Source organism: Balaenoptera physalus (genome assembly GCF_965194825.1).
Source record: "Balaenoptera physalus genome assembly, chromosome: 14".
Lineage (NCBI taxonomy): Eukaryota > Metazoa > Chordata > Mammalia > Artiodactyla > Balaenopteridae > Balaenoptera > Balaenoptera physalus.
Genome location: NC_138893.1, coordinates 72,410,268 through 72,431,550, shown reverse-complemented (window position 1 = coordinate 72,431,550; position 21,283 = coordinate 72,410,268). Strand labels below are relative to the sequence as shown.

Genomic DNA, 21,283 nt, shown 5'->3' with positions numbered 1-21,283 from the left:
GGTGGAAGCGATTGGTGCTCACTTGATTTTTTGGCCTTGACAAACTTGTCTCTAAGGGGTGGGCATATGGGTAGAAGTAACCCTGAGTCCATATTGGGGTGAGAAATCATTAGGTCTTCAGGCCTTTGCACAGCAGACACCAGGTTAAGAGGGAGTGTAAAAATTTCTGAGTCACAAAAGGAGGGAATGGCAGTATAAATAGTTCTTGATCTCTTTAAAGGCATGTAAATTTAGTAATATTGCAGCAATAGTTAAGCCATATTTAACTTATAATGTATAACCTGAAATACTACATGTTAAATGTCTTTTTATTTTTTTTGGCCGCGTGGGGCAGCTTTCAGGATCTTAGTTCCCGCACCAGGGGTTGAATCTAGGCCACAGCAGTGAAAGTGCCAAGTCCTAACTGGATGGACCGCCAGGGAATTCCCTAAATGTCTGTTTTTGGACATTTAGAAAATGTATCAATTGATAAAGTTACAAAATAATATTCTGAGAGTTTTACCTCTCCCAATATGCCTTAAAACCAAAGGTTACACTACATTAATATTTGGCATATTTTAAACATGCTTTCAGTTTCAGACTTCCTCAGGTCACAAAATACTTAGAATCATGATGCATGGTGTTTTTGCAGAACACTAAGAAGTACTGATGTATGTGATTTCATTGTACAAACTAAGAACAATTTTGCTAGCAGGTAATATGACTTCGTTGTATGTTTAACCATTTCTGCCTCTCACAAAATGATAAATAACCTTTGAAAGAAATCACATTTCACACGTTTCCCATCTTTGACCACTAGGCCAGTTTGCTTTGTTTTGTCATCTAGTAGAACTTTAGCTCAAAGGCAAGTGGTATCAAGTAAGAGTTAAGCAAAATTGACATACTCCATAAAGAAAACTTGGAAAATGTAGAGAAGTAGGAAGAAGGGTCACCTATGGCTCAATCAACCATAGTTGACATTTGGGTGTTTGTTTATTTATTTATTCATTTTTTGTTTCTTGGGTTTTGGGGGGTTTTTTTGGATTGGGCTAAGTGGCTTTATTAGAGAAAGCCAAGATTACAAAGGACTTAAGAGTTGGCATTGGGGCCCTTCTTCTTGCCAGAGGCGGGCACAACATTGACAAAGCACTGGTTGTACTTCATACGCTTCTTGGCCCGGCCCATTTTCTTTTTCTCTTGTTTGGCCACCTTGGGAATCTGACCTCTTACTTTCCTGGCACGGGTCAGGGAACCATGGACTTTACCTCCAAACATGCGGCTGGCTACTTCCAGAGTGCTCAGAGTGCTCACAGCCTCCACCCCACACTGGCCCAGGGTAGCCTCATCCTGCAGGAGCAGGATCTGATCTTCTGCAATGAGGCCCTCCAACGAGGCTACATGAGCCTTGATCTGTCACCTGGCCGGTCACCTGGAGAGTGTGTAGCTCCTGCGTGCAGACAAACAGCTGCATGTTGGCGACTGAACCGCTTTACCACTGCCGCTAACGTGAAGATGGAGTTGAGAAAGAGGAAGGAATGAGGGTGTGCATGTCCTCTCCGCCTGCTGTGTGCCATGTCACTGGGTGTATTTTTTTTTTTTATGTTTTTTTAAAAATTAATTAATTAATTTATTTTTGGCTGCGTTGGGTCTTCACTGTTGCCCTCGGGCTTTCTCTGGTTGCGGCGAGCAAGGGCTACTCTTTGTTGCGGTGCGCAGGCTTCTTATTGCGGTGGCTTCTCTTGTTGCAGAGCACGGGCTCTAGGCTCACGGGCTTCAGTAGTTGTGGCACGAGGGCTCAGTATTTGTGGCTCGCGGGCTCTAGAGCGCAGGCTCATTAGTGGTGGTGCACGGGCTTAGTTGCTCCGTGGCATGTGGGATCTTCCCGGACTAGAGCTTGAACCCATGTCCCCTGCATTGGCAGGCGGATTCTTAACCATTGCGCCACCAGGGAAGTCCTCGGCGTATTTTTAGATTTAGTTTTTGTCTTAAATTTTGATTACTTGGTGTTTTGTTGGCTTGTTTTAGAAAATTATGCTTATACTACAAAAATAAACTAGTAACTTGCTTTTTCACATAGCATTACTCATAATCTTTCAAATATAATTTGTAATGACTGTGTAATACAAGTAATGTACCACTCTTTGTTTAATCCTTCCCCTAAAATTAGACTTATTTATTTATTTATGGCTGCACCACTCAGCTTGCGGGATCTTAGTTCCTGGACCAGAGATGGAACCTGGGCCCTCAGCAGTGAGAGCTCTGAGTCCTAACCACTGGGCCACCAGGGAATTCCCTAGACTTCTTTAGTATTTCTAACTTTCCACAATATTAAACAATGATGCAATATGTGTATTTAAGGTTTTATCTTGTATTCTTATTTATTTCCATAGTATAGATCCTTGGAAATTGATTTGTTTGATCAAAGGGTGTAAGCATTTCTGAAGATCCTGACACATACTGCTTAGAAAAAATTCTAAATGGAAGGGTAGCATGATCAGCACTCTGGTAATGACTGTAAATTTGCCAAATGGGCACAATAAATACCAAACGGAAAACACGCCATCATTTGAATATTGACTTCTATACAACAGATATGAGACTTAAATAGATGTATCTTGATAACGGAAACCATTCATGTCCTTATTCAAATGATTGCAGGCTGGGTGATGATGAATAGGTTCCGCATAGTATCTTGGATAATTGAATGACTACTGTGATGAGATGTGATCACTTGAAGCCACTGAGGGCTATGAGAATGGAAAATAAAACAATGCACTATTCTACTACATGTACAGGTTCCAGACACTGAACCCATGTGCTGGAATCTGTAAGGAGATATTACTGGCTTATTAAGGATACAACTCAGGAATAGCCAAATGGAAGAGATATGTAGGGCAAGGTATGGGGGAAGGGGCGTGGAGCTTCCCATGCCTTCTTCCACATGCCACCCTTCCTGCACCTTGATGTGTTCACCAGCTGGGAAGCACTACACTTGTATTTTTTTAAAACAGATTTAATTTTAGTGATGGAATTCTTTATTGTTTCTCATAGTATTTTTTGTTTGTTTGTTTTGTTTTGATTTTAAAAGACATTAACCAGTCTTGAGGGATGGTCTGTGGAAAAGTGGGTTCTATCATATAAGTTTGGGAAACTGCATACTAGGTATATCCCTTGGCTCCTTGGAGATTCATGATGAGCATCAACTTTTATCAGGTTAATAAAGGCTCAGGGAAATGATGTTACTACTAATAATTTAACATTTATCAAGCACTTACTATTTTAAGGCTCTGTTCTAACAACCCCAGATTTTTTTTTTTTTAAATCTTTATTGGAGTATAATTGCTTTACAATGGTGTGTTAGTTTCTGCTTTATAACAAAGTGAATCAGCTATACATATACATATATCCCCATATCTCGACCCCAGATGTTTTAATCTTTCTAATCTTTACAACAAATCTGTCTTTGCAATTGTCTCTTTTTTTTTTTTTTTTTTACAGGTGGGAAACCTGAGACCCAGAGTAGTGAAATAACATGTTCCAAATATCATGTCTAGGCCAGGAGGTGGAAGAGCAGGGATTCAAACCCAGATAGTCTGACTCCAGAGGGCTCCAGGCGCTATGTTGTACTGTTTGTACCCAGTGAAGAAACTGGTTTAGCGTTAAGTCCGGCATTTCTCAAACTTGTTTGACTGTGGAAACTCATTATCTTTCAATATTTTTATAGGGATTAGTCTTCCATGAAGTTAACTCTGAAAAATGCTGCTTCGAGCCAGCCTACGCTGGTGATCTGCAGTCTTTCAAAAAGTGTTGCTTTAGAATAGAACTAGTTTTTTTGTTTTTTTTTTAACTTGGTTCTCTTTTGATAATATTAAATGTATACTTATTTATTTGTTACTTTTTTTCTACTCAAAAGCCTAATATTTTGACTTGAAGGTATTTTATATTCTCATTCACAGTGACCGTCATAGGAATTTTTAAAAGGTCAACATCACTCTTTAGTACTTTTGAGGTACTAAAACAGTTCATAATCCAAATCATTATTTTACTCTGCTTTCTCTGCTCTAATATTATATTATCATAAAATTTTTAAAATAAATTAAGAAACTGACAGGTGTTTAGAGCCATGGAGCATTATAATAATTGACATCAGAGTCTGAACCTTGGCTCTGCCTCTTTATTAGCTGTGTAATCTTAGAAAAGGTACTTCATTTCTCAAAACTTCTGTTTCTTCCTCTAAAAGGTTAAGGTGGCTGTGAGAATTAAATGTAGTATCTGGCACATAGAAGGGTCACAGTAAATGTTAATTACCCTTCTTTTTTTTTTTTTCTTAAGTTATCTCGATTCTATATACCATTAATGATAATGAAAATAGTTGGAAAAGAAAAATCAGTTTTAAATTTGAACTGTCTCAGCATTATGCTGATATCAGCTACAGTTATGATAAAGTGATGTTGTCATGTTACAGGTTGTATGGGAGTTAAAACCAGTTTCCTTCCGGCTTTCCAACTGACATAATAAGCAAAACCTGACTAGGCAAACATAGACCTATTTATTAGATCACTTATTATTAATGTTAAACTAGCTTTGGTGCTGACTTTTCCTGTTCTTTTTGAAATTTCACTGTTGTCATTTAAAATCTGACCTTCAAAAGCTTTGTAAAATGCTTAATGGTTTAAATTATCCTTCAGAACATAAGAAGTATATTTTCCAAAGTGGTGTTCTCTATCTAGCAATATGTTCAAAATCATGCAGGAGGACAGAATTGCTTATATTTTCACATTATCTACTGGAGGCTTATTCAGTTTTTATGGCAGTCAACTTCTGGCTTTAGGGACAGTACTTAACATGTATAACCAAAGCATGAATAATCATTTAAAACAAAGCTATTAAAAGAAAAATCTATGGGGATTTTTCAGTTTCACAATGATTTACTGCCTAAGCAAAAAGAAAATGGGTTTGGTTTGAGCTGTATGTGGGAGATCTCTAATATTCTATTCTAAGTGCCTCATATAGCCCTGGTACATAGTAAACACTCAGTAAATATTTATTGACCGACTGAATTTGGTTTCTAATCCCAACTATGTGCCTTGCAACTTCTGTAACCTTGGACTTTCTTGCACCTTCTAAACTTCAGTTTCTTCTTATGTAAAAAAGGAGGTATCAATATTAACTTCCCAGTATTGTTGTAACAATTAAGTGTTCATGCATTAAAATAGCCAGTCCAGCACATGGCACATAGTAGGCAAACAGTGCACTACATGTTTCCCCAGACACATCATTTCATTCTTCAGTAATGTTCTTTTCAGGCACTCTTTTTCTTTCTCATTACCTAAACATTTAGAAGCTGTATTCAAGAGATAAGATGAATGTTTGCCAATTAAACTGAAATTATATTCCTTTGTAGCCCAGACTTGGAATGTTTTAGCAAAAATGATTGTATGTCTGACAGACCTTGGTTTGAATCCTGGCTTTGCAGTGTACTAGTGTTGTGACCTTAGGGAAGTTACTTAACCTCTCTGTAAGGTATTGTGAGCTGAAATGAGTTAAATATATAAAGCCTCTAGTTCCATTGCCTGGTTCGCATAGGCCCCAAATAGATGTTATTATTTTAAGTTGAAACTGTTATTTAATCTGATAATTTACATAATTAATTCATGTAGATTGAGAGCCTACTCTGCTCAAATGCCATTAAGAGCAAGCAGGAAGATTGTGAATGGACACTGGGCAAATTATTATGTAGGTGACTGAATTTTACCTTGCCTAGAATTAGGTTCAGCAGAAGTGGTATTTTCTATTATATTTGAGGTAAAATAAATTAATTTTTGCATTTTTATTATTATTGCATTTGGCATGGCCTTTTTTTTTTGGATGTTGCTTTTCTGTATTGAATATCAAAATTTAAAAAAATGAATGTCAGAGATAGCTTCATGAGGGTTAAAGCAGACCAGGTAAATTTTGCTGTCTAAAAAATTTTTCGGGGGACTTCCCTGGTGGTCCAGTGGTAAAGAACCCGCCATACAATGCAGGGAACGCGGGTGTGATCCCTGGTCAGGGAACTAAGATCCCACATGCCACGGGGCAACTAAGCCCGCGTGCCACAACTTCTGAGCTAGTGTGCCTCAACTAGAGAGCCTGTGTGCCGCAAACTACAGAGCCCACATGCCCTGGAGCCTGCGCACCACAACTAGAGAAGAGGAAAAAAAACCCTCATGCCACAACTAGAGAGAAGCCCACACACCGCAACAAAGATCCTGTGTGCCACAACTAAGACCCAACACAACCATAAATAAATAAAGTAAATAAGTAAATAATAAATCTTTTTTTTTTTTTTTTTAATTTTTTTTTTTTTTTAATTTATTTTATTTATGGCTGTGTTGGGTCTTCATTTCTGTGCGAGGGCTTTCTCTAGTTGCGGCAAGTGGGGGCCACTCTTCATCGCGGTGCGCGGGCCTCTCACTGTCGTGGCCTCTCTTGTTGCGGAGCACAGGCTCCAGACACGCAGGCTCAGTAGTTGTGGCTCACGGGCCTAGTTGCTCCGTGGCATGTGGGATCTTCCCAGACCAGGGCTCGAACCCGTGTCCCCTGCATTAGCAGGCAGATTCTCAACCACTGCGCCACCAGGGAAGCCCATAAATCTTAAATAAATAAGTAAATAATAAAAAGTATTTCGGGACTTCCCTGGTGGCGCAGTGGTTAAGAATCCACCTGCCAGTGCAGGGGACACGGGTTCAAGCCCTGGTCCGGGAAGATCCCACATGCTGTGGAGCAACTAAGCCCACGAGCCACAACTACTGAGCCCACATGCCACAACTACTGAAGCCCGCGCACCTAGAGCCTGTGCTCCACAACAAGAGAAGCCACCGTAATGGGAAGCCCACGCACCACAACAAAGAGTAGCCCCGCTCACTGCAACTAGAGAAAGCCCACGCACAGCAATGAAGACCCAACGCAGCCAAAAAATAATAATAAATAAATAAATAAAATAAAAAGTTTGTCATCTTTTGCTGATCTTCTTCATTAGAAATAAACATGTTCCTCTCCTGTACTAAAATTCAACATACGATATTGGTAAGCCAAATTTAATAAAACATTCTGCCCATTTTAAAACTCACTTGTTTAGATATTATATAAAATTGATTCCTACCCTGGCAGGCTAAGCATTGCAAAGCTGGTGATAAAAGATTTTTATGCGAACTCCTGACAAATAGAAAAGCTTAAGGATGGTATTCGGCATTATAGAAAAAGGTTTATTTCTGAAAATGTTTCTAGGGACTTTGCTGGTGGTCCAGTGGCTAAGACTCCATGCTCCTAATGCAGGGGGCCCGGGTTCAATCCCTGGTCAAGGAACTAGATCCCACATTCCCAACTAAGAATTTGTATGCCACAACTAAAGATCCTGTATGCCACAGCTAAAGATCCCGTATGCGGCAACAAAGATCCCACACAAGGCATGGAAGATCCTGCATGCCACAACTAAGACCTGTCACAACCAAAATAAATAAATATATAAATAAAAATGTTTCTAATGTCCATAACAAATTAACAATAAGGTTTTTAAAGAAATACCAAAATAATCATCATTTATTTTGGAAGTTAACTTTCTTTGAAAAGATGTTAACATCTGTTTTTTGTTTTGTAGGGTTTCTTTCATTAATTAAAGTATAATTCACATAACATAAAAGTTTCAGTGGCTTTGAGTATAATCAGTGTTGTGCAACCATCACCATTATCTAGTTCCAGAACTTTTTCATCGCCCTCAAAGGAAACCCCTCTTAAGTTTTCCCCCTTCTCCTAGCCCCTGGCAGCCATATCTCTGTTTATATCTCTATGGAGTTGCCTATTCTGAGTAATTCATATAAATAGAATCATACGATATATTGCCTTATGTGTCTGGTTCCTTTAATGTAGCGTGTTTTCAGAGTTTACCTGTGATGTGGCATATCAGTACTTTGTAGCTCTTCTGGGCTGAATAATATTCCATTGTGAGGATATACCACATTTGGTTCTTCCCTTCATCAGTTGATGGATGTTTGGGTTATTTCCACTTTTTGACAGAAATGATGCTGCTATGAACATTCGTTTACAGGTTTTTGTGTGGACGTATGTTTTCAATTCTCCTTGGTGTATACCTAGGATGTAATTACTGGGTTATATAATATCTCTATGTTTAACTTTTTGAGGAACTGTCAAACAGTTTTTCTGAAGCAGCTGTATCATGTTATATAGTTTTTAATGTTATTTAAGATACTTGGAAGAAATGAGAAAAAAGTTTATGAAAATGTTAACCTAAGCATGTTAGTACTCATGAGAGCCATTCTGGCAAGCCAGGTGGAAGTCTCAGTTTGCCTCATTTGCTTTTCAGAATGAACACATTAAAGTATAAACCTACACTATAGAAGTAGTGTCAGTTTTTATTCTCTCTTGTTCCTTCACCCACCCACTTCTCCTAAAAGTTTGGAATATGCTTGGAATTAATGCTGTTTACTTTCACATAAGGATAGGTGTCTAAAAGTGACATATTAAGTTTCCTGCTTTGCTTTTCCTTAATGAGTTTCATATTTTATTATGTAGTTTACTAAAGCAGAGAAACTGATCTGGTCTTTCTACGGAAAACATTCTTTTTTTTTTTTTTTTTTTTCCCTAAAAAGGGCATCTGTTCTTATTTATAAGAAAATAATGTCAAAGTGATACATTCATGTGTTATTAATTCCCCTATACTTAACTATGGTATAAGCATTCTATGTTTTCATAATTTAACATTGAGCATTTGAAAAAATTCACAACAGGTTATTAACATGAATCCTCAGGTAGATAAATAAAACTAGAAGAAAAGTAACATCCCAACATTTAAAACAGAGGTAGCTAAGTTAATTATAACTCACTGCCATGGTAGCTGTACATAAAAGGAAAAGGCCTGTGGATCAGAAAACATTCTTAATCAAAATTCAAAATAAAAAAACAATTAAAAAATTAAAAATTAAAAGTAGATTTAATTGCTTATGTTTAAATTTTCTTGGATATAAAAATATTTTTCAAAAATATCACATGAAGACCTTACTTAAAAATCTTTGTGTAAAAAATGTTGTGTTAATGTAGTGGGTGCTTTAGAGATGCTTTTGTGTCCTCTGCTGATGATGCTACCCTTGTCTCTTTTGTTCTCACTAGTCATTGTCAACTATTCAGACAAACTCCTATTCTAACAAATATTTATACAACCTTCATAAATTTACATGAAATGAAATCATTATAAAGAAATAAAGTATATTGGTTTCATTGGGGAAATAGACTTACAAAGCAGAAAGGGTATTCAAGAGAAATAATATTTATGGAGTAATTTCTAATGCTAGATTGGAGCTTACGTTCTTTTCATGCCTTTCTCATTTAAGGTGACAATCCACATGAATTTTATGTTTGGAAGAAGAAATGTGATTATCAATCATTCCATAAAGCTTGATGTGAACCCTGGCTCTCTAGGATAAATTAATCTTTATTTCTTTAAGGATGTATCATAGAGATTGAGTTGTTTTCTTTGAGTAATGAAAAATTAAGGGGTTTCTTTTTTAGGTAAACTCAGGTTTTAAACTATGGAAGTCAGCTTTGCAATGTGGACATCGAATTCATTGTTTACTAAATTCTGTAATGTTAACCTATAATTTTCAGTTGTTTTGCAATATTTTTGTTCTTAACATAATTTATGTTATTGGGTTGGGTAATTTTATCTACTTCATGTCTGGAATGTCTAAGTATAGGTAGTTGCATTTGAACTAGAGAAATGTTGGGTTTTAAACAGAATTTCTCTCTGAATATTGAATCTTTTTTTTTTTTGGCCGTGCCGCACCTGGCATCCAGGATCTTAGTTCCCTGACCAGGGATCGAACCTGTGCCCCCTGCAGTGGAAGCATGGAGTCTTAACCAGTGGACTGCCAGGGAAGTCCCTGAGTATTGAATCTTTTAATAAGTTTTTTTTATTACATTTTTTGGTCCATTGTATTAATTTTTCAGTTGATAACCTTTGGTACTGACTAGAAGTAGTATAGAAACTGCTTTCTACCTCAAAAAACTTAAAAAATTAATTTTAGATTAAAATATCGACCTCAAAAAATTAAAAATAGAATTACTGTGTGATTCAGCAATTCCACTTTGGGGAACATATTCTAAAGAAGTGAAATCCCTGTCTTGAAGAGATATCTGTACCCCCATGTTCATTGTAGCATTATTTATAATAGCCAAGACATGGAAATAACCTAGGTGTTCATTGATGGCTGAATGGATAAAGAAAATGTGGTGTATGGGACTTCCCTGGTGGTGCAGTGGTTAAGAATCTGCCTGCCAATGCAGGGGACACGGGTTTGAGCCCTGGTCTGGGAAGATCCCACATGCCGTGGAGCAACTAAGCCCATGCGCCACTACTGAGCCGGCGCTCTAGAGCCTGAGAACCACAACTACTGAGCCCATGCGCCACAACTACTGAGCCTGCATTCTAGAGCCTGTGAACCACAACTACTGAGGCCCGCGCGCCTAGAGCCCATGCTCTGCAACAAGAGAAGCCACTGCAATGAGAAGCCCGCGCACCACAATGAAGAGTAGCCCCCACTCGACGCAACTAGAGAAAGCCCGTGCACAGCAACGAAGACCCGATGCAGCCAAAAATAAATAAATAAATAACTTAATTAATTACAAAAAAAGAAAAAAATACTGACTTGGACCTGGGAGGCCAAATCATTTTTTTAAAAAAGAAAATGTGGTGTGTATATATACAATGGAGTATTATTCAACCATAAAAATAAGGAAATCCTGCCATTTGCAACAACATGGATGGACCTCAAGGGCATTATGCTAAGTAAAATAAGCCAGACCAAGAAAGACAAATACTGTATGATATCACTTAAATGTGGAATATAAAAAACTGAAGGCACAGAAACAGAACAGATTGGTGGTTGTCAGAGGGGTGGGCATGGGGAGATAGGGGAAGGTGGTCAAAAGGTACAGACGTCAGTTATAAGATATATAAGTTCTGGAGATGTAATGTACAGCATGGTGACTATAGTTAACAGTACTACATTAAATATTTAAAAATTGCGAACAGAGTAAATCTTAAGCGTTCTCATCACAAGAAAAAAAATTTATAACTATGTGAGGTGATGGTTGTTAACTTATTGTGGTAATCATTTTGTAATATATACATATATCAAATCATTATACCCTATACCTTAAACTAATGCAATGTTATATGTCAATTATATCTCAATAAAACTGGGGGGAAAATCCTCCCAGATAAAATATTAATGGCTGCAATTTTTATTTAAGATATTGGTGAAGGGAAAGAAGCAGGGAATTTTGGAGGTCAAGTTTTATATAGTGAAACCCAACTTAGTGATTTATACATACTTAAAAACACTATGAGTGATCTGTGACCAAAATGTGATTTCTAGGAGAAATGACTATTATGTAGATGGAGTATCTGCCCAGGCTTTTTTGTTCTTGGTGTTCAAACTCTGATCTTGTTGCCAAGATAAAGGAAAATGTTCCTTCAATTGCAAATTGTAGTGTATTTCTCCATAAAAAGAGTATAGTTCAAATAGTACTCTTAATTCTAGTTATTCATTTGTTAAATAAATATTTTAAGCTTCTAATAGAAGTCAGGTACTCTGTTACATACTGCTTACGTTTACAAGGATCCAAAGATGAATAAAAGTGTGGGACAACTCTGAATCTCAAGTAACTATTTTTTTGCTAGCTGTTAGAGCACAAAAGAAGAGATTGAAAGCCACCTAACATGGTTATATTTATTCTTTTCTTTTTTCCATGGTTCTTAGGTACGTATGGATTAAATTGGCCTTTATTTCTTGCCCAGGATCTCAACTTTATTTCATACTTTTTTCCTTTGGAAAGATGTTTCTCAGGTTTTATAACAAAGTAGAACTGAACTTGGAGAGCACAATCTGTGCATAAGTTGGAGACTTTACCTCTTTAGAAGTGGAAAAATGCAGGTCTCAGCATTACTGAGTTAATGTATATTTAGGACCAAGTTTTCAGTTCTAATTGCTGACTTACTTAGTGAGTGAATGATTGATCATAATCAACTAAGAAGTGTAAGATAAAGCCTGGTATCATGAGTAGTTTTTCAGGTGCAGTCAGTTCTTCAGAATTATAAGCATCTTTACAGACAACCTTCATTAATTGTTATTTCTGTTTCTCTTGGGTCATCAGACAGTTTATCTTCTTTCCCCCACAGTCCCCCCTTTTTGGAGATATATGTGAAAGGGTTAGAGGCCTTGATGTTTGAATAGACAAGGTAAGCATTCAAATAAACTTTTCAGTATCATTGTGACAATTAAATTGAATGATTTGAAATAAAAAATAATTTCAGTTATTTAAAAATAGTAAAGTATTAACTGTGTTAATATTTATTTCTAACACTGCTGTAAGCACTTTATGTTCATTATTGGGTTGAAGCCTCATTACAGTCCTGGGAGAGGGATACTGTTACACGCACTTTATAGACGGGGGAACTGAAGCATGGAAACCTAGGGATTTCTGCTCTTGATGTCACGCATTTGACAAGAGTTATGATAGCACAGGCGTAATGTTGCTTTTTTTTTTGCCCTTTTCCACCCATCAAATGCATTCGTTTGTGTTGTTTTCTATTTTGCAGGACAATTTTGTTAGACTTCTTGGTTTCTAGAGGTCACAGTTAGTTGCCAAGGTGGTTTTATGTCCTTGGGAAATCCTTAAGTACCTTATTTCCTTATCTTCCATATTTTTCTTCTTCAGAGTTATACAGTTTAACGAGCCAAGTAGTTTGTCAGGGATCGTCCAGACAGACAGTACTTCTTGGTCCCCACCTTCACTTCCCCTTCTCAGAGGTAACCACTCTCAACTCCTAGCTGTTTGGTATTTACCTGTGATTTTTCAAGTAATGTATTTGATGCTTTCAGTTTAGGACATAACTTGTTTATATGGTTTTTTGTGTTCTTATCACTAACTCAACTCAAAATTTGCTACCAGTTGCCCAAATTTCCTGTTTTCTTTCACATAATTTATTCTGTCAATGTCGTCATCTCAGAGAAGTCCCTCCAGAGTAACGTGCTCCAGTCTGGAGCGGTTTCCATTTTCTCATAGTGCCCAGCTATTATTCTAGGCACTTCCTTTTCTTCTGTGTTGGATCTTCTGTTTCTTCTGTTCTATGTCTTCCTCTTTCTTGGTTTACTCCCACAATTTGCTGAAGAAAGGGTGAATGGGAGGCAAATTATTTGATATGTTGCATTTCTGAAAATGCCTTTATTTTCCTCTTAACCTTGATAAATAATTTGGCCTGAGTATAACATTCAGATTGGGAATCAATGCTGTTGTAAGGTTCTTAGAACAGGTTAAGTGGTACTGTCATTCTTTGTTATCCCCGGGGAGTGGTTCCAGGACCTCCCTTGGATACCAGAATCCTCAGATTTCTCAAGTCCCTTATGAAAAATGGCACAGTATTTGTATGTAACCTATGCACATCCTCCTGTATACTTTAAATCATCTCTAGATTACTTATAATACCTAATACAAGGTAAATGCTATGTAAATAGTTGTGAATACAATGTAAGTGCTATGTTAATAGTTGCTGGCATGCAGCAAATTCAAGTTTTGCTTTTTGGAACTTTCTGGATTTTGTTTTTTGATCTGCAGTTTGTTGAATCTGCAAATGTGGAACCCATGTATATGGTAGGCTGGCTGTATGTTATTTGAAGACTGTGTAAAGTTAAAGATGTAAATTGAAAATCCTATAGCAATGGCTAAAAAACCAGTACAAAGCACAAATGAAACAAATAGTAGTGCCGTTAAGCACTGTTTGGAGGGAAACATTGCATTAAATTCTTATATTAGGAAAGAAGAAAGGTCTCAAATCAGTGGTCTAAACCAGAGATCAGCAAACTTCAGCTTGTAGGCCAAATCCAGCCCATCATCTGTGCCTGTGTGGCTTGTGACCTAGAATGGTTTATATGTAATAAAATGGCTGAAAAAGAATCAAAAGGAGACTAATATTTTGTTACATGTGAAAAATAGGAAAATCAAATTTCGGTGACTGTAAAGTTTTATTGGAACATAGCCATGCTCATTTGTTTATGTATTGTCCATGGCTGCTTTCTTGCTACATCCACAGTGTACAGTAATTATAACAGACTGTATGATCTGCAAAGCCTAAAATACTTACTTTGTGACCTGTTGTAGAAAACATTTGCCAACCTTAGCTATGGATCCTAAAGATTTTAAAGCAATAATATGGATATATATTTCTCTTTCACCACCTTTATTCAACATTGAACTAGTGGTCCTAGAAAGTGTAATAAGTCAAGACAAAGAACATAATTAAGCATAAAAATTAGAAAAGAAGTAAAACTGTTACTTACATATAACATGATTGTGTACATGGAAAACCCGATAGAGTCTACAAAAAACAATTTTAATAAGTGAATTTAGCAAAATCGCTATATGAAAATAATTTGTAGTTCTCTATATTAGCAATGAACTATTTGAAAACTGAAATAAAAACTGTTATTTCTGATAGCATAAAAAAAAGCAAATACCTATGAATAAATCTAACTAAGGATATGCTCTCAACACTGAAAAGGTAGAAACATTGCTAGTGTAAGTTAAAAGAAAAACCTAGATAAATGGTGATATTCCATATTCATGGATTGGAAGACTCAACATTATTAAGATGGAATTCTCTCTAAATTGACCGATAGATTAATTTCAGTCTTCTTCAACATCCTAGTAGGCTTTGTTTGAAGAAATAGATAAGACGATTCTATAAACTTATCAAGATGTAAAGGTCTAAGAATAGCCAAAATAATTTTGAAAAACACAGTTGGAGGACTTTTGTTTCCTGATGTCAGGATTTTCCACAAAGCTACAGTAATCAAGACAGTGTAGTGTTGGCATAAGGATAGACATTTAGGTCAATGATACATAATAGAGATCTCAGAAATAGACTCATGCATTTTCCCACCAAAGTGCCAAGTCAGTCCAATGGGAGAAAGAAAGACAAATGTTGCTCTAACTTGATATCTATATGGAAAACAATGAACTATCACCTCAACTCATTCCATACACAGAAACTAATTTGCAGTGGATCATATATCTAAAATGCAAAAGCAAAAACAGTACAACTTCTGTATTATCTCTCACTTCATAACAAATTTCCCAATACTTCCTGGGTTAAAGCAACAAATATTTATTATGTTACAGTTACTCTGTGTCAGGAACACAGGAGGAATTTAGCTAGGTAATTCTAGCACAGAGTCTCTCATCTGGTTGTAGGCAAGATTTTAGCAAGAGTATAATCATCTGACGGCTTGACTGGGGCTGGAGAATCCCCTTCTAAGATGGCTTATGTCCCACGGCTATTGGCTAGAGGCCTCAGCTCTTCACTGGCTATTGGCTGGAGACTCGGTTCTTCACCACATGAGCCTATTCTTAGGGCTGTTTGAGTGCCCTCATAACATGGCAGCTGACTTCCCTCAGAGTAAGTGATCAAAGAGGGAGCACAAGGAGGAAGCGGCATTGCCTTTTATGACAAAGTCTTGGGAGTCACATACCATCACTTGAACCATATTCTACTCATTACTCCAGCCCATGTTTAAGGGTAGAGGAATTAAGCCTCACCTCCTGAAGGGAGGAGTATCAAATAATTTGTGGATATATTTTTAAAATGTCATAGCTTCTAGAAGAAAAAAAAAGGAGAATATCCCTATGACTTTGGAGTATCAAATATTTATTGGATAAGATCCTAAAAGAAAAAAGACACGTAAAAGAAAAAAATTGATAAATTGGACCTCAACTAATTTAACATTACTGCCTTTTACAAGATAACACTAAGGGACTTCCCTGGTGGTCCAGTGGCTAAGGCTGCACACTTCCAGTGCAGGGGGCCCAAGTTCGATCCCTGGTCAGGGAACTAGATCCCACATGCCACAACTAAGAGTTCTCATGGCACAACTAAAGATCCCACGTGCCACAACTAAGACACGGCACAGCCAAATAAATAAATAAATAAATAAATATTTTAAAAAGTAATAAAAGATACCACTAAGAAAAAGAGTAGGTAAGTCCAGAGTGGGGAAAAAAAAATTTCCAGCATATCTATCTGTGAAAGGACTTATATCTAGGGTATGTAAAGAAGTGTAATAACTCAATAGTAAAATGAGGAAAAGAGGAATAACCCAGTAACAGACTTCCCCAAAGAGGATATACTAATGACCAATAAGCACTTGCAAAGGTAGTCAACATCACTTAGTCAACAGGGAAATAATGCAAAGTAAATTCATCATAAGATACCATCTCACACACTCTAGAATGGCTAACAAGAGAAAGGCTGAAGATACTAAATGTTGGGCATGATGTGATGCAACCGGAACTCATCCATTGCTGATGGGTGTGCCAGATAGTGTAGCTACTTTGGAGAACTGTTTGGCATTTTCTACTGAAGTTAAACATATATACATCCTATTATTTAACATTCTACCCCTATATATTTAATGAAGGGAAATGAAAACATATTTCCTCAAAATTATGAATTCAAGAATGTTCATAGCAGTCTTATTCATAAAAGCCCCAAACTGGAAACAACTGAAATGTCCATGTACAGGAAAATGGATAAACAACTTGTGGTGTATTTTTTGTGTGTGTGTGTGGTGTATTCACAGTACCCAACACCTGATACACCCAACAACACAGGTGAATCTCAAAACCATTGTGTTAAGTGAAAGGAACTAGACATAAATGAGCATATACTGTATTGTTTATATGAAGTTCAAGAAAAGACAAAACTATTCTGTAGTGATAGAAATCAGAAGATAATTGTAGATTGGAAAGGGAAGGAAGCTGTTTAGAAAAAGACATGAAAGAACTTCCTGAGATCCTGGGACTGTTCTGTATTTTGTTTTGGGTGATGGTTACATGGGTGTAGACCATTGTCAATAGTCATCAAACAGAACTGTTAAGACCTGTGCCTATTATTGAATGTTTAATTATACTTCAAATTTTAAAAATAGTAAACAAGAGTCTAGGGGAAGAACGTTTAAGGCTGAGGGAACAGCTAGTGCACATAGATGCTGAGGTATACCTTGGGGTATTTTAAGGTGAAAGGAAGAAAGTGATTTAGGTCAGGAAAGTAGGTCTGTCATCTATGGTTTGTTACATTTACTCTGTATATTTTAACTTGCTAAGCAACAGGTTTTTATTTTTTATTTTTATTTATTTATTTTTTTGGCTGTGTTGTGGCATGTGGGATCTTAGCTCCTTGACCAGGGATTGAACCCATGCCCCCTGCAATGGAAGCACAGAGTACTAACCACTGGACCGCCAGGGAATTCCCAGCAACAGGTTTTAAAATTTGAATATTTAATGTCTTGGAAATTTATCATCCCATTGCCAGATGACTAAAGAGAGGGAGAGAGAGGGAGAGGGAGGGAGGGAGGCAGAGAGAGAGAAAATTTGTCAGAGTTGAAGGAAGGGATTAAGAAAGAGAAAGAGAGAGAGGTCCTCTTAAAAGCCATTTATTATTCACTTCATTATTAACTTTACAGTAAACCTTCTAAGTGGAATTCTTTGATAATGTAGCTCCTTTATATTGAAGTTCTGTTCTTTTCTTACCTCTCTAGATAAACCAGTGCTTTTTAAAAAATAATTAATTAATTAATTTATTTATTTATTTATTTTTGGCTGCATCGGGTCTTCATTGCTGTGCGCAGGCTTTCTCTAGTTGCGGCGAGTGGGGGCTATTCTTCGTTGTGGTGTGCAGGCCTCTCATTGCGGTGGCTTCTTTTGTTGTGGAGCACGAGTTCTAGGTGCGCAGGCTTCAATAGTTGTGGCATGTGGGCTCAGTAGTTGTGGCTCGTGGGCTCTAGAGCAAAGCCTCAGTAGTTGTGACGCACGGGCTTAGTTGCTCCGCGGCATGTGGGATCTTCCTCGACCAGAGCTCAAACCCATGTCCCCTGCATTGGCAGGCAGATTCTTAACCACTGTGCCACCAGGGAAGTTCCACCAGTGTTTTTTGAGTGTGTTTCATATGACTTAATGGCAGCGTTCCGGCTTGGATTCTAGCTCCACAGTTGAGCAAAGTCAAAAACCCAGAGAGGCAATATGGTATACTGGTTAAGATCTAAGGCTCTGCAGTTTGATTTCCTGCATTCCAGTCTTGGCTCCACTGCCTGCAGGCTGTGTGACCTGGGGCAAGTTCCTTTAACTTCTATAAACCTGTTTTCTGAGGAGGCAGTAGAATAAGAAGGAAAATCAGGTTATTGCAGATAATCCAGATGATGGTGATTTGAACCAGGGCAGGAGCAGGTGAAGGTGGAGAAAAGTGGTCAAGTTCTGAATGAATTTTAAAGGTAGGGCTAAAAGGATTTGATGACAAAATGGAAGTATGAGAAAAAGAGAGCGATCAGAGAGGATACCAAGGTTTTTGGCTTGAGGAACTGGGAGAATGGAGTTGCCATTTGCTGAGATGAGTATGGACTTTTTACAAAGGAATGTCAGGGCTGAAGTTGCAAAGTTTTTTTTTTTTCCTTGATTTTGTGTTTTTCATCTTTTTTAGGGGGTGGGTGGATGAGAGCAAGTACAGGTGTTGGCAGGCAGACCCCTGGGACCCATGTTTTGCTTGAGATCTTGATTACTATTCTTACAGTTCAGTCCTTTTGCAGTTACATAGTGTGGGAGATGGGGGAGTGAAGTGTGACATTTTAGGATTGCTCCTTTGACTTTCCTTAGGAAGGGTGAGTCTTGGATAAGTTGACATCTTGCTGTCTGAGACATTTTCTAGGAAGACTGGATCCAAAAGATTTTATACCTGTGTCTGTAGCCTCATTACCCAGAACCTGACTAGCTTCTTTAGCTGCCAGGCAGGTTAATTCTCTTTTCTACCTCATTTAATTCTTATCTGTGTTGTGAGATTCTTAAATGCATATTATGTATTTTAGATGCAATTCAGCCTTATTTCTGTTAGTATTTTATTTTTAAAAACTTTTTACAGGGAAATGAAACAGAGTGTTTCCCTTTATTTCTTAAGTTGTTCCTAACTATTGTTATAATGTTTCTGATAAAATGTATTAGGAGGCACACTCTTCACTAATAGGACATTTATTCGTGTATTTATAAGGTTCATAACTAGGGCACCATGTAATTTATTCCTAAACGGAGACATTTTTAAGAGTGAGAAGGGAAACTGACGAAACAGGACACCAGGATAGCATGCTTAAACTAGGACCATACTGGGCAGATCAGGATGTCCGGTCACCCTATTCTTTAAGGCAGAAGAGCAGCTAGATTAAGGGTCACTTCCTGTTTAAATACTTACTGGGAGAAGGAAAATGCCTGGAATAGGGGCTGGGAGGGAGAAATTCCCACTGCATTGCAAGCAGGACTAAGAGGCTCACTGCACCGCACTAATCATAGGGTACCTCAGGTGGTGATGAGAACATGATAACAAATCTCTCACTTGAAAAACCAAAGCCTATTGCAAAGGAAATGAGAGCTTATGCAAAAAGATTTAAGAAATCAATTGTCTGCTTAAAGGTTTGTTTTAGTCGCTATTATTTTAGATACAAGAATGAGTAATAGCTTTAAACTTCAATTGATTTTGTTTTTGAGGGGCAGATAGTGTGTCTTATACCCTTTAGTAAGTGACATAAAATGTGGCAACATTCTATCTTTAAGTAGGAAATTCAGGTACTAGCATTTAGTAACTATTGGGTATTTGTAAGAGTAATGAGTTTACCATGAATGTGCATAGTAGGTGGGTTACTAGTATTCAATGTTATTTCTTAGCACAGTGAATTAAGATAAATTGGATTGATAGAATGAGGTTAAAGAACAGAAGAACTATTTCTTTTTTAGCACCACTTGTATCAGTCACTATGGAGAACACATGGAAACTGTAGAAATGGTTTCTAACTTCAATGTAAATAGTAGTAACCTGAATACTGTTTTTAAAAAAATAAATTTATTTTATTTATTTTTATTTTTGGCTGTGTTGGGTCTTCGTTGCTGCATGTGGGCTTTCTCTAGTTGCGGTGAGCAGGCTTCTCATTGTTGTGGCCTCTCTTGCTGTAGAGCACAGGCTCTAGGTGCATGGGCTTCAGTAGTTGTGGCATGTGGGCTCAGTAGTTGTGGCACACGGGTTTAGTTGCTCCGCTGCATGTGGGATCTTCCCGGACCAGGGCTTGAACCCGTGTCCCCTGCGTTGGCAGGTGGATTCTCAACCACTGCACCACCAGGGAAGCCCCTGAATACTGTTTTTAAAAAAAATAAAATAAAATCTCCATATATAATCTTCTATAGTCTCCTTGTTTTACATATCAGTATATTAAGGAAAAATTTTTGTGATAATACCTATCTTCATGACTTTAAATGGCTATATAGTTTGCCTTTGTATGGATGTGCCATAATTTATCAGACCTCAGTCAATGCACGTTTTCCTCACTTTTCTAACATTTTACACGATACTACTGTGAACATCCTTGTAGCTAAATCTAAGAGAGTGTATACGATGTTTTTCTCTTTAGGTTAGATCCCTAGAAGTATAATTATGGGGTCAAAGGTATACAGAATTTTAAGACTTTTGACATACATTGCCATATTGCCCTCCAGAAGGATTTTACTAGTTTAAACTCTTATTAGTATAAGCTATTTCCCTGCACCTTTGTACCCTTTTCATGAATCTTTGCAAGTTTGATAGGTTGAAATGTTTTCTCATTAATTTATAAAATTTTCTTTCATTTTATTAGGAGGTTGAATGTTTTCTTTGTTTTTAACCATGTATTTTTTTCTGTGCTATAAACCTGGTTATCTACTTTTTTTTTTGGCTGCACCATGCAGCTTGTGGGATCTTAGTTCCCATACCAGGGATCGAACCCGGGTCCAAGGCAGTGAAAACCCACGTCCTAACCACTGGACCGCCAGGGAATTCCCAACCTGGTTATCTTCTTAACCCATTTTTCTATTACTTTGTGTGTCTGTTTGCACATGCTTGCATATACCTCATATATTAAGGATTTTAATCCAAATGTAATTTAAAATTCACTATTTTTTCATTTTGGAAATAATTGGAGAAATGCAGATGAAACACCAGTGAAGTACCTCTGTACCCTCACTAGTAAAATTACTTTTTTTAAAAAGACTGTATTTATTTATTTAGGCTGCGCTGGGTCTTAGTTGTGGCATGCACGGGGGATCTAGTTCCCCGACCAGCGATCGAACCTGGGCCCCCTGCATTGGGAATGTGGAGTCTTACCCACTGGACCACCAGGAAAGTCCCAAA

General features: G+C 37.4%; 1 protein-coding gene and 1 pseudogene across 24 annotated transcripts in view; one reads left to right on the top strand and one right to left on the bottom strand.

The window, feature by feature from the left end:
* SHLD2 (shieldin complex subunit 2) overlaps window positions 1-21,283 on the top strand; it is a 102,509-nt gene that overhangs the window by 16,087 nt on the left and 65,139 nt on the right. For 3 of the 23 annotated variants that reach the window (XM_082424214.1, XM_082424209.1, XM_082424206.1), the window contains one exon: window positions 12,190-12,274. The exons of 17 other annotated variants lie outside the window; for them this stretch is intronic. The gene's annotated coding sequence lies outside the window, so the exon portion shown is untranslated. Of the gene's footprint in view, window positions 1-12,189; window positions 12,275-12,820; window positions 12,846-21,283 lie in introns of those variants that run through there. 3 more of the 23 variants (XM_082424219.1, XM_082424217.1, XM_082424205.1) reach the window with 3 other exon arrangements.
* On the bottom strand, window positions 1,014-6,273 carry LOC309642558 (ubiquitin-like FUBI-ribosomal protein eS30 fusion protein pseudogene; annotated as a pseudogene). Its single transcript has one exon. The product of its transcript is annotated as a ubiquitin-like FUBI-ribosomal protein eS30 fusion protein pseudogene (transcript).